General features: G+C 37.6%; 1 protein-coding gene and 1 long non-coding RNA gene across 14 annotated transcripts in view; one reads left to right on the top strand and one right to left on the bottom strand.

Annotated features, from left to right (window-relative positions):
- Positions 1 to 15,687, bottom strand: part of PDE4D (phosphodiesterase 4D) — a 1,549,195-nt gene that overhangs the window by 35,477 nt on the left and 1,498,031 nt on the right. The gene's annotated exons all lie outside the window — the stretch shown is intronic.
- Positions 10,547 to 10,771, top strand: LOC116554983. The gene is made up of 2 exons (XR_004270343.1): positions 10,547 to 10,640; positions 10,688 to 10,771. It is a non-coding gene; the product is annotated as an uncharacterized LOC116554983 (long non-coding RNA).

Here is a 15,687-nt window from a genome sequence, read left to right as displayed (position 1 = left end):
GGGACGGAGTTTCGCTCTTGTTACCCAGGCTGGAGTGCAATGGCGTGATCTCGGCTCACCGCAACCTCCGCCTCCTGGGTTCAGGCAATTCTCCTGCCTCAGCCTCCTGAGTAGCTGGGATTACAGGCACACGCCACCATGCCCAGCTAATTTTTTGTATTTTTAGTAGAGACGGGGTTTCACCATGTTGACCAGGATGGTCTCGATCTCTTGACCTCGTGATCCACCCGCCTCGGCCTCCCAAAGTGCTGGGATTACAGGCTTGAGCCACCGCGCCCGGCCTATTTAAACTTTTACACACATCACTTTAATATGTGGATCTTAGAATAATTTTAAGTAATAAAATTTCAGCTATAATTCAGAAGAGAAATGGTAATCTTTTCAACAAATAATACTTGAACAATTGGGCATCCACTTACAAAACAAGAAACCTCTTTCCTGAACCACACTAACATCTGCTTGAAATGAATCATAGAACTAAATGTAAAATCTAAAACTAAATGTAAAATCTAAAACTAAACTTCTAGAAGAAAACACAGTAGAAAATATTTGTGATCTTGTGTTAGACAAAGATTTCTTAAACCACAAAAGCATGAAGCATAAAAGAAAATGATAAATTGGACTTTATCAAATTTCTCTTTGAAAGAAACTGTTAAGAAAACAGAACAACAACCCACAGACTGGGAAGGGAATATGTACAAAATACATATCTGATAAAGGACTTGCATCCAGAATATATTTTTAAAAAATTCTTACAACACAATAAGACAATCCAGTGAAAAGATGGTCAAAAGGTTTGAACAAACACTTCAAAAGAATCAAAAAGATCAACAAGCATGTGAAAAGATGCATGACCGTCATTAGACATTAGGAAAACAAAAAGTAAAACCACAATGAGATGTCACACTACATACTTACTAGAATGGATAAAATGAAAATGCAAACAATGCAAAATGCTGGCCTGGAGACTGAGCAAAATAAATTCTCATACATTGCTAGTGAGAAAGAAAAATGGTATAGAAACTTTGGAAAACAGTTTGACAGTTTCTTACAGAGTTAAAGAATAGATTGACCATATGACCCAGCAATCCCACTCCTAAGTATCTAACCATGAGAAATGAAAACATATGTCCATATAAAGAACTATATGCAAATGTTTATAGCAACTCTATTTATAATAGCAGACACCTGGAAACAGTTCAGATATCAGTCAACTGGTGAATGGGTAAACAAATTGTGGTACATCCATAAAATAACATACTGGAAAAAAATGAAATACTAAAAAGCAATAAAATAAATTACTAGTAGATAAAATAACACAGATGAATCCTAAAAGTATTATGATAAGTGAAAGAAGCCATTCACAAAAGGCTGTATCTTTAATGCATTATTCATTCTGGCAAGGCAAAACTATAGGGACAATCAGTACTGGGAATGGGGTTCAGAGCATGACTATAAAAAGCAAGAGAAAACTTTTTGGGTGGTGGAAATATCCTATATTATATATTACATATACATCTAGATTATGGTGGTGGTTATCCAATTGCATACATTTGTGAAAATGCGTTCAACGATACCTCTAAAAAGTGAATCTTATGTAAATTATACCTCAAAAATCTAACTTTGAATAATGTTAGCTGATGTTATCAAATTATTTCAATTCCAGATTTGCTTAACTTTACCCAAAGATAAATGCAAAACAAAAATCTCAGGTGTAGTTATGTATGGTACATTTTTACCCTTTCAAAGAGCTCCACCATTATTTCCCAGAAAATAGGATACATTTATCCAACGTTTATATAATACAATATTCAGTAAATTCCTAGTTGTGAAAAGCCTTTAGGTTTGCCGGGCGCAGTGGCTCACGTCTGTAATCCTAGCACTTTGGGAAGCTTAGGCTGGTAGATTGTCTGAGCTCAGGGGTTCAAGATCAGCCTGGGCAACATGGCAAAACCCCATCTCTACTAAAAATACAAAAAATTAGCTGGGCATGGTGTAGCATGTGTGTAATCCCAGCTACTCGGGCGGCTGAGGCAGGAGTATTGTTTGAGCCTGGGAGGCGGAAGTTGCAGTGAGCCAAGATCGTGCCACTGTATTTACAAGATAGTATAAATAAAAAATAGGCTATCATAGAGTGCTAGGTAGCCAAGATCCAACCAGGGCGACAGAGAGGGACTCTGTCTCCAAAAATGATAAGAAAGGACTTTAGGTGATAAAATAATAAAGTATTCTTTTAAGTATTATTATTTTAATTCTTTGTAATACAAAGTTCTGTAAAGTATTTTAAAAAGTCCTTTTTTGTCTTATTTTTATTTTTATAAATTTAAGGGGATAGGTGTAGTTTGTTACCTGGACCTAATTTTTAAATAAATCAAACTCAATTTACTTCTTTATGGTAGTCTTGGGAGCCTGTCAGTCATCATCAAATAACCAACAAATATCTTTCGTGTGCTCATTCTACGCTTTAAGTACCATGTCAGCTGGCAGAGATGAAAAAATCCAACCAAGTAGGTATAGCTGTTTGCACAAAACTGAATAGTGTCAATTGCTGTGTTCTTTTTGAGTCCTTTTGCCACTGTTTCATAGGTTTTTTGTTTTTTTGTTTTTTGGGTTTTTTTTTCCTGAGCCCTTGATTGTCAGCCTGTTCTTTTTTTTATACTCCATAGGAATCTGCCATCTTATGGTCAGTATTGTGCCCTTTACCCCCATTCTAATATGATAGGTTTTTGTCTAAGGCAGCATTTCCCAGAATGTGTTGTAAAGAAGAGCAGCCTCATGTGATAATTCTCAACAACTCCAACTGTCAAATAAATTGTTGATACAGTGCTGACCCTTTTGGAGCCTGTGGATGTTAGCATATTCAAGGCTCTGCCAGGACCTGTAATACATATCGTTTTTTTCTGTTTAACATAGAATTTCCCAGACCTACCTTACTACTGAACTCTTGATATTTATTAACAAACAAATACAAACAAAAATATTAGGGTTCCCAATAAAATTCTTGTAGAAAACAAAGGGCTTTAAACATCAGAGTTTTTTAGAATGGTTATTTACTCACAGGCTCAACAAATACTTATTGAATAGTATATGCCAGCATAGGGGATACAGTAATGAACAAAACAGACAAGTTCCCTGTTCATGTAAACCTTGAACTTCTGGGACAAAAAGACAATAAACAAGGAGACAAAAAAAAAAAAATGACAAACACTCTCAATGAAGGAAAAGAGGGTAACATACGTTTATGGGGGACTATAGAATTAAATCATAAGGAAAAACTGCACTGAGAAGGGTATTTGAGAAGAGACTCGAACGCCTAGAATGAGCCAACCAGATTTGGGGCACAGCACTCTCAGCAAAGGCTGAGGAACACAGCCAGCCTGAGGGAGGACAGGTATACAAAATGAGAATAGAGGCAGGTGAAGGCAACATTATGTGGGTCTTGGTAAGCCTTCCAGAGGGTGTGAAGATAGTATTGGAAGGTTCTGAGCAGGGAATGATAGGATGTGATTTACATTTTTTAAAGTTGTCTCTGTAGAGGATAGTTTGCAAAGATGCCTGAGAAACAACTGACAAGATTTAAAGAACTGGACAACAGAAGTGAAGAAATGAAAAGAATCAACTCCCAGACTTCTGGGATAATCAATGCCTTGGATGGACATTGGTGCCATTTGCTAAGACGGAGAAGACTGGGGGACATACAGACCTAAAGGAGGGTATGTAAGGAGAAAGAAGAGTCCTATCAGGCAAGAGCAGAACATATAAACATATGAAGTTTTGTATTTTTTACTCTTCAAAGGCATTTTACCTCCTGTCCCCCAAGTTCTTCACAGAGTTCAGGATAAAAAAAGCTGTGAGAGAGTTTAGTTTTGCCTAAGTAGTAATTTTCAAAAACTTGAAAATCATTATATTAGAATAGACTACATCCATCAAATTCTTTTAAAATGTTTTTAGAATAGTCCAATAGATTGGAATGTGAAAGCCTAAGAAACTTCCTCATTCAAGGCCACATAATAGAACCAAATTTAGAATCCAGTATTCACAGTTGGCAATATTTTTACTAAAGTACTGTTTTACTAAAACATTTTAGAAATGAAGACTTTACTGAAGGCAATAATAAGTGCAATTAAAAGTGGTATGAAAATGAAACTTTTTCATTTGCAACAGGTTAATAGTGTACGAGAATTATGAGATGTAAAAGAGTGTAGAGCATAGGTTTCTCTAGTTGGCTTCATGTAAGTTTGAATCTTGGCCCTGCCTCTCTTACTAGCAATGAAATATGCAGCATGTTACTTAAGGTAACTGGGTTGTATGGAGAGAATCAGAGTTAAGGTAGGGGATCCAGCAGTGCCATGTGTCAAGAGCTAATAAATTATATTATGACCAGAAACACTGAAACTTATTAAAGGAAAGCAATCTGATTAAAACTGTTGCATTAAAATTCCTACAGTATCTTCCTAACAGCTTATGCAACCAACGGTTTGTCTGAACCGTCAGAATCACGGATACAAGCTCAGAATGCATTTGGAGATTTCAAACTGGCATAATTTCCTTAGAATACAGTGAACTGACAAATGTACAGAGATGCAGACAGGGGTACTACAACTCTTCATGAATAACTGTCTGCCCCTCCTAAATTTCTTCCATGTTGTGTAAGTCTATTACACTATGGGTGAATGTAGTTTTAATACACTGAGTTAATATCATTCTTCCAAAGAAGCTCTTTATAAATTCCTTAAACCTAATTTGACTCTAGACACAAACAAATGAGAACAAAATATGGCTCAAGGATTAAGATCTTTAACCACGTACGTAAAAAAAATACGAAAAGCCTTACAAACAGTGATCAACAGCTATACATGAGCTATCATCTTTCCCTAACAGCCGGGGACGCATGTATGTGAATTAGAACATATAAACTTCCATTTGGAGTACTAAGAAAACACATCATGCAGATAGCTTTTACAGCTTCCCAAATACAGTTCTAATAATTCATAAAATTGTTGTTTCCTAAAACCCATAATAAAAAGAATAAAACCTAATATTTATTGAGGATCCACTATTTGTCAAGAGAGTCCTGTGTACTCTCCTGGGATTACTTCATTTATTTCTAATAATAACCTTTATGAGAACTGTTACTCCCATTTCACAGATGTGCCTTATGGTCTTAGCTATCAACTTTACAGACAGCACCCAAGTAAAATCCTGCCTTTTTACCAGAAATCCAGTCTTGACAACTGAAAGCTTATAGGGCGTTTCCACTTAGATACATAGCCTTACGTCAATTATATGTCTAAAAACTTAACTGTCATATTTGTCCAGCGTCCCTCAACACCCAACTGGCTTTTCTTCATGATTTTCCAACTATAATTCTTTCTATTATTTGGGTTTAGAATTTCATGCTTTCTATTATTTGAGTTTAGAGTTTCATGCTTTCCTCTGTCTGTGGCCCTTCGAAGTCTTATGCATGCTGTCACACTTCCCTGTACAATCTTTCTCCTACCCATTCCTCTCTTTCCATGGCTATCCTATTTCAGCACCCCCACCTTTTTTTTTTTTTTTTTAGCACTTTTACACCTAATTCCGTAACAGTTTCTTCTTTCTTTCAGTACAGTTTCCCCTTGATATAATCCATTCTGCACACTAACACCAGATTTATCCTTCTAAAGTCTCTTTATTTTAGTTTCTTCAAAATATTTTCCTAATAGTCAAATGTAAGAGTTCTTCATGAATTATGGGACCACAAGGTGCAAATGTTTTGGCCTGGCATTGAAGGCAGTCTACAGTATGGCCTCAATCTACAATTCTCACACCTGCCTCGGGTCCTATAATCATATCCTGTGTTCCAGAGAGACTCACCCCTTCAGAATGCCCACTACCCTCCTCTCCAACAAACATACAATAAAGCTAATCTACATGAGTTTCGCGTCCTACTCTGCCTTACCTAGCCCCTGAAATACTACCTCTTCCCTCATTAGATGCCTATGTAAATCCTCAATGTTCAAGATTCATCTTAAGGAGCACTTTTTCTGGGACCGTTCTGGTCCTGTTTTGAATACACTCTGAACTCCTCCACAGGACAGGAACATAATGTATTACCCTATCATCACTCATTAACACACAACAGGCTTACGTTATGTGGCTGGCTGTATTTTCAGTGGTATTTCCATATGTTTTGCTACCTATCTATCATCTATCTACCTATCTACGTGTTTGAATACAGATACATAAAAAGTCTCATTTCACCTATAAGAACCTTTGGAGCCAGATACATGTCATACAATAATTGGGCTAAAATAAAAATTCCTCAGTGAAAAGCTAAAGACTGGGTTGTGGTTGTGTGCAGCCAAAAGGTACAAAATAAAAACCTTCTAATGGGCCAGGCGTGATGGCTCACACCTGTAATCCCAGCACTTTGGGAAGCTGAGGCGTGTGGATAGCGAGGTCAAGAGATTGAGATCATCCTGGTCAACATGGTGAAACCCCGTCTCTCCTAAAAATACAAAAATTAGCTGGGCGTGGTGGCATGCACCTGTAGTCCTAGCTACTTGGAAGGCTAAGACAGGAGAACTGCTTTGAGCCTGGGAGGCAGAGGTTGCACTGAGCCGAGACTACGCCACTGCACTCCAGCCTGGGCAACAGAGCGAGACACCGTTTCAAAAAAAACAAAAAACCTCCTAATGATTTATTTTCCACGTGAAAGTAGTACCAGATCTAGAGAAAAATGGACAAGGATCAAATACAAATAATAAAGTCATCACCAAACTAAAACCTTCTTTCAAAAGTGACGATGTTGGCCAGGTATGCAAAGTGTGGTGGCCCACACCTGTAATCCCAGCACTTTGGAAAGCTGAGGTGGGCAGATCACTTGAAGCCAAGAGTTTGAGACCAGCTGGCAAACATGGTGAAACCCCATCTTTACTAAAAACACAAAAATTAGATGGGCGTGGTCATACATCTGTAATCCTTGCTACTTGGGAGGCTGAAGCAGGAGAATCACTTGAACCCAGGAGGCAGAGACTGCAGTGAGCCAAGATCATGCCACTGCACTCCAGCCTGGGCGACAGAGCAAGACTCCATCTCAGGGAAAAAAAAAAAAAAAGTGATGACGTCAATAAAGACCCAAATCAGGGTCATATGTTTAGCAACAGAAAGTTTGTACTTGCCACAAGATAGAAACTTTGACAAAAGTAACACAAACTGTTTTGGTTCTGGGTCACCTTAACTTTTCTGTGCATTGTTAGGTCACACAAGTCTCTTTCTAAGGGTTTCTGAAATCGAAAAAAAAAAAAGAAGAAAAGAAACTTCTATTAAGCAGACCAAAGTCTGACTCCTCTGTGGGTGACAGCAAGTGGAAAATGGAAGGGGATCAATCACCTGCAAAATGACTCATTTTCAACCCTTGTAACAACTACACTGCTAGGGAATTCCTTCTCTTGCTAGTTATGGCTAGTGTCAGACTCATGACAAGGACCTCATCCTGGGGCTCGAACTAGGTTTAGGGTTTTTGTCGTTCATTCCTCTGTTTCTCAGCTTCACTGTCATTTTTAATCTGTGTAATGATTACAGGGGTCTATGTTTGATTCTTGTTTCTGGTTTCCCCAGGAAGAGATAACTACTATCTTGATATTGATTACTACTTGAAACTTCTGTTAATCACAATTTCAGTATTTCAGGGAATCAGAAAAATCATTTGGAAGAGGCTTGGAGGTCATCCAGGGTGAGAGAAAAGCAAAGCACAGGCAACGGACTGATGTTTAGACACAGTGAAGTGAAGACCTACAGGAGACCCTCACAACTCTAATAAAAGTTTTTTATGGCTGTCTTCATATTCTTTCAAAGAAATCATAATAAAGTGGTCAGCAAGAGTGTAAATAAAAAATAGGCTATTATAGAGTGCTAGGTAACTGAGCTAAAACTAAAGTAAACCAACTCAGTGGGCCATCACATATGCAAGCTGGTAAGGTCTCATAAATCACCATGACTGGGTATTGGGATTTCAAAGGCATGCTCTGTAAGCTTTCTTCCAGGCCTGTTGATTCAAGCTCCAATTGCACTGGGTTATCTATAAGGCAGCATATACTTTTAAGTTTAAAAATAGTTTCAGTTCTCATCCCTCCTAAGGATAGGCCACAGTATCTATCATGTGTACCTACCACACTACATACTTAAAGTTTTCACTTAATTTTCAACACAGTCCTGAGGTAGATTATGTTAGCCCTGATTTACAGGGAAAACAAAGGCTCAGGGAGGCCAAATTAATTAAATTATCCAAGGTCATAACTCTACTGTAGGGCAGATTTATATCCCGAAGAGGAATTGCTAAGCTCCTCAGAATTTAGGAGATTTAAAGTACAATCAAGGAAAAAGTTCACATTTTTCATCTTCTATTCCATTCCATTGTACTCTTCCAGCATCTAATAATTACCTGTGATATATTAGAGCAAATCAGCCCGTACTTATTTTGACAGACTCTGTTCACCCCATTCCAGTTTGTACTTTGCTGCCTCAGAGCTCATCAACCGCCTTCCTCAGTCCCAGGCAGCCGGTCCTTTGTGGATGGCTCAGCAGTTGGACCACCATCCAGTGCTACCAGGGCATGACTCAAGGGGGCAACAGGTGAAGCTGACGCCAGCTATTAGTGCTAAAAAAGACTCAAGCCTCATGAAATATACCATCCATAAGTCCCTCTGCAATCAACTCTGTACCTCCTCCTCCAGCTCTACAGCTGACTGTCCTTCCATAAACATTTACACTCTCCAGCTGACCCGTCTGGGATTTCTTTTTTCACTTCAAGGCTGTCCCAAAGTTTCAGTCTACCCAGATTTCACCATATGAACCCTGCAGTGGAAAGGGCAGCAACGTGCATTGGTCAGTCTGCCTCCAGCCAAGGAAGGCTTGACTCCCCTCCTTCTCCAACTCTTCTCTTTCTTTGCCTCACACTGCCACATACGTCCTTTAGCTTTGTCTCTACCTTTCTTTCCTTACGCCTTCATTCTCCACCCTATCCACAAGTGAATCTTCCCTTGCCACTTTGCCCCCACTAAGAAAACAGACCTCCAACACAACTTCTTACTGATAGGCTAATATTAAAATTGTGAATCTGCTTACACCTTCCCTGGGTTTATCCTGTATCTTCTCTGTCTATTACCTGCTTCCCACTAAGGTTCCTTCCCTCCATCCGACCTCCAAATCCTCTGCAGCTCAGATTCTCAGATCTGCTTTAGTCACTTAGTGTCCTCATCCCACTAACCCTATTATCCTTCAGTTTACTTTTGTGCATATGTTAGAAGGTACATGCTCCTCCTAGGAGCTAGGGCCGGGTCAGTTATGCTCCCATCCTGACATGACTTAGAGAACAAAGAAGGCAAAACAAGAGGTACTATAGGAGGATTCCTCTCTAGGAATTATACTTCGCTGAAATTGCTCTTGCTGTTTTGAAATCTAATGCTCACTAAATACATTTTAAAAATATTATTTGGATATACTTTGAAAATACAACCAGAGAATAAACACTTGTTCTTCTGTTTCTCCATCTTCCTCACCAATATAACATCCAGAAATCTTTACACCTATTTAGAAGCACATAGATCTTAGAAAAGTTTAACTGAGCATTAGGTTTTCATCTTTAAAAATGTTTTGACGCTGGGTGCAGTGGCACTCGAGCCTGGTTGTCAGAGTGAGAACTTGTCTCAAAAAAAAAAAAAAAAATTTTTTTTTTGACATGTAGTATACTGTTTCTGGGACTAAATTAGAGATATAAGGTGTAAGGAATGAGAAAATACCTAGAATCATGCCTTACATTAGAAAGTAAGGTAAATACTGGTGTTTCCCAATGAGTTGTTGTCAGACTGTTCATATGTATCAAACAGACAATATGTTGAAATGTTTAAAAATAAGGCCAAATAGCAGCAAGTAATTTTTCTCATGAATTCTATTTTTTTTTTTTTTTTTTTTTTTTTTGCGATGGAGTCTCTCTCTGTCACCCACACTGGAGTGCAGTGGTGCCGTCTCCATTCATTGCAACTTCTACCTCCTGGGTTCAAGTGAGTCTTCTGCCTCAGCCTCCCTAGTAGCTGGGATTACAGATATGCACCACCATGCCCAGTTAATTTTTGTACTTTTAGTACAGACTGGGTTTTGCCTTTGTTGGCCAGGCTGGTCTCGAACTCCTGGCCTCATGTGATCTGCCTGCCTTGGCCTCCCAAAGTGATGGGATTACAGACTTAAGCCACCACATCCAGCTGAATTCTACTTTTGAAAGAACAAATCCCCCTTATGTAGGGACTGATGATTCAGTCTGTAATAATGCAAGCTCTTCATCTTTTTTCTTTTCTTCCATATATCCTTTAGCCATTCTACTGTTTTAAACTAGATAGAAAAATTAAGATTTAGGCCCAAATAGTATCTTCTGGCATAAAGTAAACTAATTTTTTCCTGATGTGCAGTAAAGAGGCATATTTCTAGTAGAAGATTCCTTATAATTTATCAAAACCTAATTATCACCTATCCTTATGTTAGAGACCATATTGGCAATATAAGATTAAGAAAACAAAGAACAGAAAATCAAAATATATACCAAGGAGATTGCTAATAGGTTTCATACTTATCACAGCATATTGTTGAAACTTATTTGAAATACTGTTTTAAAAAAGCTACAAGAGGATAAGTGTTTTTTGGTTTTAACAAGGGAGGACCCAGTCAATAAACTGATTGAGTACCTGATTTATAAACAGCTCTGGCCAAAGTGCTCAGAAAAAAAAAAAGAAAGAAAAATCAAGACTTTAGTTTTCCTAAACCCATCTTAATTTTTAAATATTCTTTTAACAGAATTACAGTCTTTAGCCTCTTCTGTGAAATGGGCTTCCTTGTAAATAATTAAATGACACCTATATATATTTAAAGCACCCATGACGTAATTTTATCTTTTTATTAAAAACTGAAATTTATTGTCTTGCAAATTTGAAATTTATTGTCTTCCTAAATTCTTGCTATAAAGCCTATCATCATTAATATTGCAGTTCATTTTTTCCCTAAAGACTGAAAAAAACACAAATACATAATAAAGCCTTTATGGTCAAAGAATGTATTCCTTTTATAAAATTGGGAGTTGATATAAAGGCACAGACAACAGAAGTCACCTTAATAACAAATGCACTTTTCTTTGTAATTTTGGGTAATTCAATATGATTATAATTCTTTTTTTTTTTTTTCTTTTTTGAGCCAAGTCTTGCTCTGTTGCCAGGCTGGAGCACAGTGGCGTGATCTCGGCTCTCTGCAACCTCCGCCTCCTTGGTTCAAGCGATTCTTCCGCCTCAGCCTCCTGAGTAGCTGGGACTACAGGTGCATGCCACCATGCCTGGCTAATTTTTGTATTTTTAATAGAGATGGGGTTTCACCATGTTGGCCAGGATGGTCTCAATCTCCTGACCTCGTGATGTGCATGTCTCGGCCTCCCAAAGTGCTGGGATTACAGGTGTGAGCCATCGTGCCCGGCCGATTATAATTCTTTTAAAAGACACACACACAATCATTTGTTTTTTTTGCATGATTCTTTTTTCCCTAATTTCCCACTATAGTGAAATGTCTGTTTTTCCTTCTCTACTGGGTTTGAATTGAAATGATCAGGTAGTATTAAAAGTAAAATAAGAAAAGTAAAACACTTTATAGATCATCTCAAAATACTTTGAAGGTACTGTATAATCTCTTTAAGATGGCTTTATTCACATTTAAATCAAAAACAAAAAGTAACCAAAACACTGCTATTTATACAGAAAGCAGCTTTAAAATCAGCCAGTTATTTTCTGAAATGCAGACAGCAGACATTAGCCTGTACTTACTCCAATATGGCAGCCGCATCTTTGCCTCTTTGCTGTGGACACACCCCCATCGGGCCTGTGCTTTCTACTCCTCCAGACCTATTTATGACAGGCCAAGGTGTTTCCTATTATGGTGCCTATGGCTGCACAGTGCACTGCTTATCAGTAATAAAAGCCAGAGGCTGTCCCTATAGGGATTACAGTGCAGCAGACCAGAGATGCTGATGGGAACGCAAGCATGCCCTAGGCAAACATTGCAGAAGACTCTCTGACAGGCAAAAGCCAACAAACACATCCTTTCTTCCCAGACTAGCAGGGAAAGTATTCATTATGTCATTTTTAGTTGGAACAAACTAATAAGAATGTTATTGCTAAAATAGGTAGAGAAGAGAAAAAGCAGTTTATGACCATGAATGTGGCCTCTATGGTTTTTGCCTGTACACTACAACCTTTTAATTTAAATGAGATGAGATTGATCTAGCATATACTATGATAAAATTTCTGAGATGTGAATATCTAAAAGCAGAACTGAGATTAAGTGAGAAATGCTCATGATTCCTGTCACTAAAAAAAAGGAGGGAAAAAAACAACCTTTCTAGAAAGGTACAAACTAGAGTGTTCACACTCTCCATCTACCAATACAAGATAAAAAACACATTTGCATCAACCAACATCATGCATCCTGTACTAATTTATGTGACTACAAAACATTGTATTGACACTCATTGTGTAGACTGTCAGGATGGCTGAGTGGTCTAAGGCAGCAGACATTCAGTGGGTTGGGCTAAAAACACTGTAGAAGACCTCATTAGAACAATAAAACAAAGACACAAAACATTGTGCTAAGAGTTAAGAGAATTACAAATAAAAATTCTGTGGAAAGTCAGAGGTAAAAGATGGTATATCCAGTTAGGACAGCCTGAGGTGGGAGATATAGGACACTCCAGATACGGGATGGGAAGAAGATGGGATTAAAAAAAGGCTTTATAGAGGATGTAGCATTCCAAATAGGCCTTAAAAGATGGTTTCAATTTTTTAAATAAAACTTTTTGTTTTAGAACAGATCTAAATTTACAGAAAACTTGTGAAGTCAGCACAGATAATTCCTACACTCGGTTTCCCATTATTAACGTCTGACTTTAGTATGGCACATGTCTCACAAATATTAACCAATATTGATACATTATTATTAACCAAAGTCCACACTTTATTCAGATGTCCTTAGTTTTCACATAATGTTTTTTTGTTTGTTTTGTTTTTTTCCCTGTTCCAGATCCCATCCAAGATACCCCATTATATTTAGTCCTCATGTCTCCTGAGACTCTTGGCTGCAGATCTCAGGTTTTCCTTGGCTTAGATACTCTTGACAGTTTTGAGGAGTATTGAATGGTCAGACATTTTGTAGAATATCCCTCAGCTGAGATCTGTCTGATATTTGCCTTATGATTAGATTATGGTTATATGTTTTCAGTAGGAAAATCACAGATAAAAAATGCCATTTTCATCAAAACATATCAAGGATACATATTATCACTTATTATTGTCAATGTTGACCTTGATAGCATGGCTGAAGTAGTGATAGGTTTCTCCAATGCAGAGTTTCTTTTTTTTTCCTTTCCCCTTTTCTACACGGTACTATTCAGAAGGAAGTCAATAAGCACAGCTCACACTTACGGTGTAGGGAGTTATGTTATCCCTCCTTGAGGGCACAGAAGCTATAGAAGCTAATGGGAATTCTGCACCGGAGATTTATGTATTCTCCCCTACTTAGTCATTTAATAAATTATATCAATATGGGCTTATGAATATTTATTTTACTCTTTGGGATATAATCCAATACTATATTACTTTCTTGCTCAAATTGTCCTAGCTTTGGCCTTTGGGAGCTCTTTCAGTTTGCTCTTGCAACTCTTCAATATATTCCCATGGGTACAGGGTTCTGTTTATTTGAGCAGGTCCTTTATGGCACTACAAGATGCTCCAGGCTCATCTTATATATTTCCTTCCTGAGTCCTCAGAATCAGTTATTTTTTTCAAAGACTCTTGGTTCCTTTCACTAGAGAATGGTATTAGAAATCAAAATGTGGGTGCCAAGTGTGCTCACTGCTACTGGGGTGTGGTTGCTTCTAGACCCTCTCGGCTGATAGAACAAGGAAATGTTTATGTGTATACTAGGTGGTAAGATGTTGAGAGGTAGAATGGAGAGTTACCTTCTCAGTATACTTTTCTTAATATTAAATATTAATAAGATATTGTGTGCCTGGGTTACTTTCAGTCTCATGCAGAGGAAGAACATATGTACATTCGTTTATGAAAAACACTAGGTAGACTATACTGCATTGTGTATTTCTGCTAGAAAAGAGTTCAGAGATTTTCAGATGTTCTGACAAAATCTGAGGCCTGCTTGATGAGCTATACTGTAAAATTACAGAAAGAAAGAGCAAACTCCTTGAAAATAAAGGAAAAACAAAATATATGAAACAACCACCAAAACGAGTGATTAATGGGGAAGAAGAGTAAATAAAACATTATAATAGTCCTCTTTGGTTAGTATCAACATTATTAGGCCACTTTAACAAAAGGATAGAAATCAGGATGGCAGACACCCTTCTCTAACCCTCAACCCCCAAAGTAAGAAAATAAAACTAATGGTATTGGCCGGGCATGATAGCTCATGGCTGTAATCCCAGCACTTTGGGAGGCAGAGGCAGGTGGATCATGAGGTCAGGAGATTGAGACCATCCTGGCTGATACGGTGAAACCCCACCTCTACTAAAAACACAAAAAATCAGCCGGGTGTGGTGGTACGCACCTGTAGTCCCAGCTACTCAGGAGGCTGAGGAAGGAGAGTCACTTGAACCTGGGAGGTGGAGGTTGCAGTGAGCCGAGATTGCATCACTGTACTCCAGCCTTGGTTGCAGAGTGAGACTCCTTCTCAAAAAATAACAACAATAATAATAAAACTAATAGTATTCCTTTACATATGGAAATGAATGGGTTCTACTGAGTATCTAGTATGTTCCTGATTCAGTCTAGTCAATTCCCATCTTTTAATTCATTAAATCATTACAGAAGCTATTTAACAGATGAGAAACCTGAAGCACAGAAGGCAGTGCAGCCCAATTTACATTTGTTTAAAGGGGGAGAATGAATCCAATTCAGTCAGGCTGTCTATAGGAGGATGCTCTAAATCCATGGTCCACTCTGCCTATGGAATGAATATTTTGTGAATTGGAATATTTCTGCTGAAGGAATTTGCCATTTTCTCCTCTAGTGGAGAAATCCAACTGAGGGAAAAGAAGGAAAAATGTACATTGTTTAAAACAATAAATTAGTCTCTAAATTGTTCTTGCTGCTGATTTAGACTAGTATGTTCAAAAGCATGTCCAGTGTTGGTAAATGTTAGGCAAAATGCTTTAACGTGGTGCAAGGATGAATGTTTTCTCATTTTCTTATTTATTAATTTTAGAAAAAAAACACAGAAAAACATAACTTGATCAGACCCATGATTTCATGTATACCATTACTTAAGACACTCAAGTGAGTATTTACATTTAAAGATAAATTGCTCTTAGCATTTCTATACTTTGACAATAAATTATCCAAAAAGAAATTAATAAAATAATCCCATTTACAACAGCATAAAAAATATTTAAGAATAAATCTAAGCAAAGAGGTGAAAGATCTATACACTGGAAACTATAAGACATGGATTTAAAAATCTGAAGAAGACACAAATAAATGAAAAGATATCCCATGTTCATGTACTGAAAGAATTAGTAATGTTAAAATGTCCATACTATCCAAAGTCATCTATAGAGTCAATGTAATTCCTGTCAAAAATTCCAATGTCATTTTTCACAGAAATAGA

Source organism: Sapajus apella, unplaced genomic scaffold (assembly GCF_009761245.1).
Source record: "Sapajus apella isolate SASKATOON/1434 unplaced genomic scaffold, GSC_monkey_1.0 scaffold1, whole genome shotgun sequence".
NCBI lineage: Eukaryota > Metazoa > Chordata > Mammalia > Primates > Cebidae > Sapajus > Sapajus apella.
The sequence above is the reverse complement of the archived record's forward strand: the minus strand, read 5'-3'. Positions and strand labels throughout refer to the sequence as shown.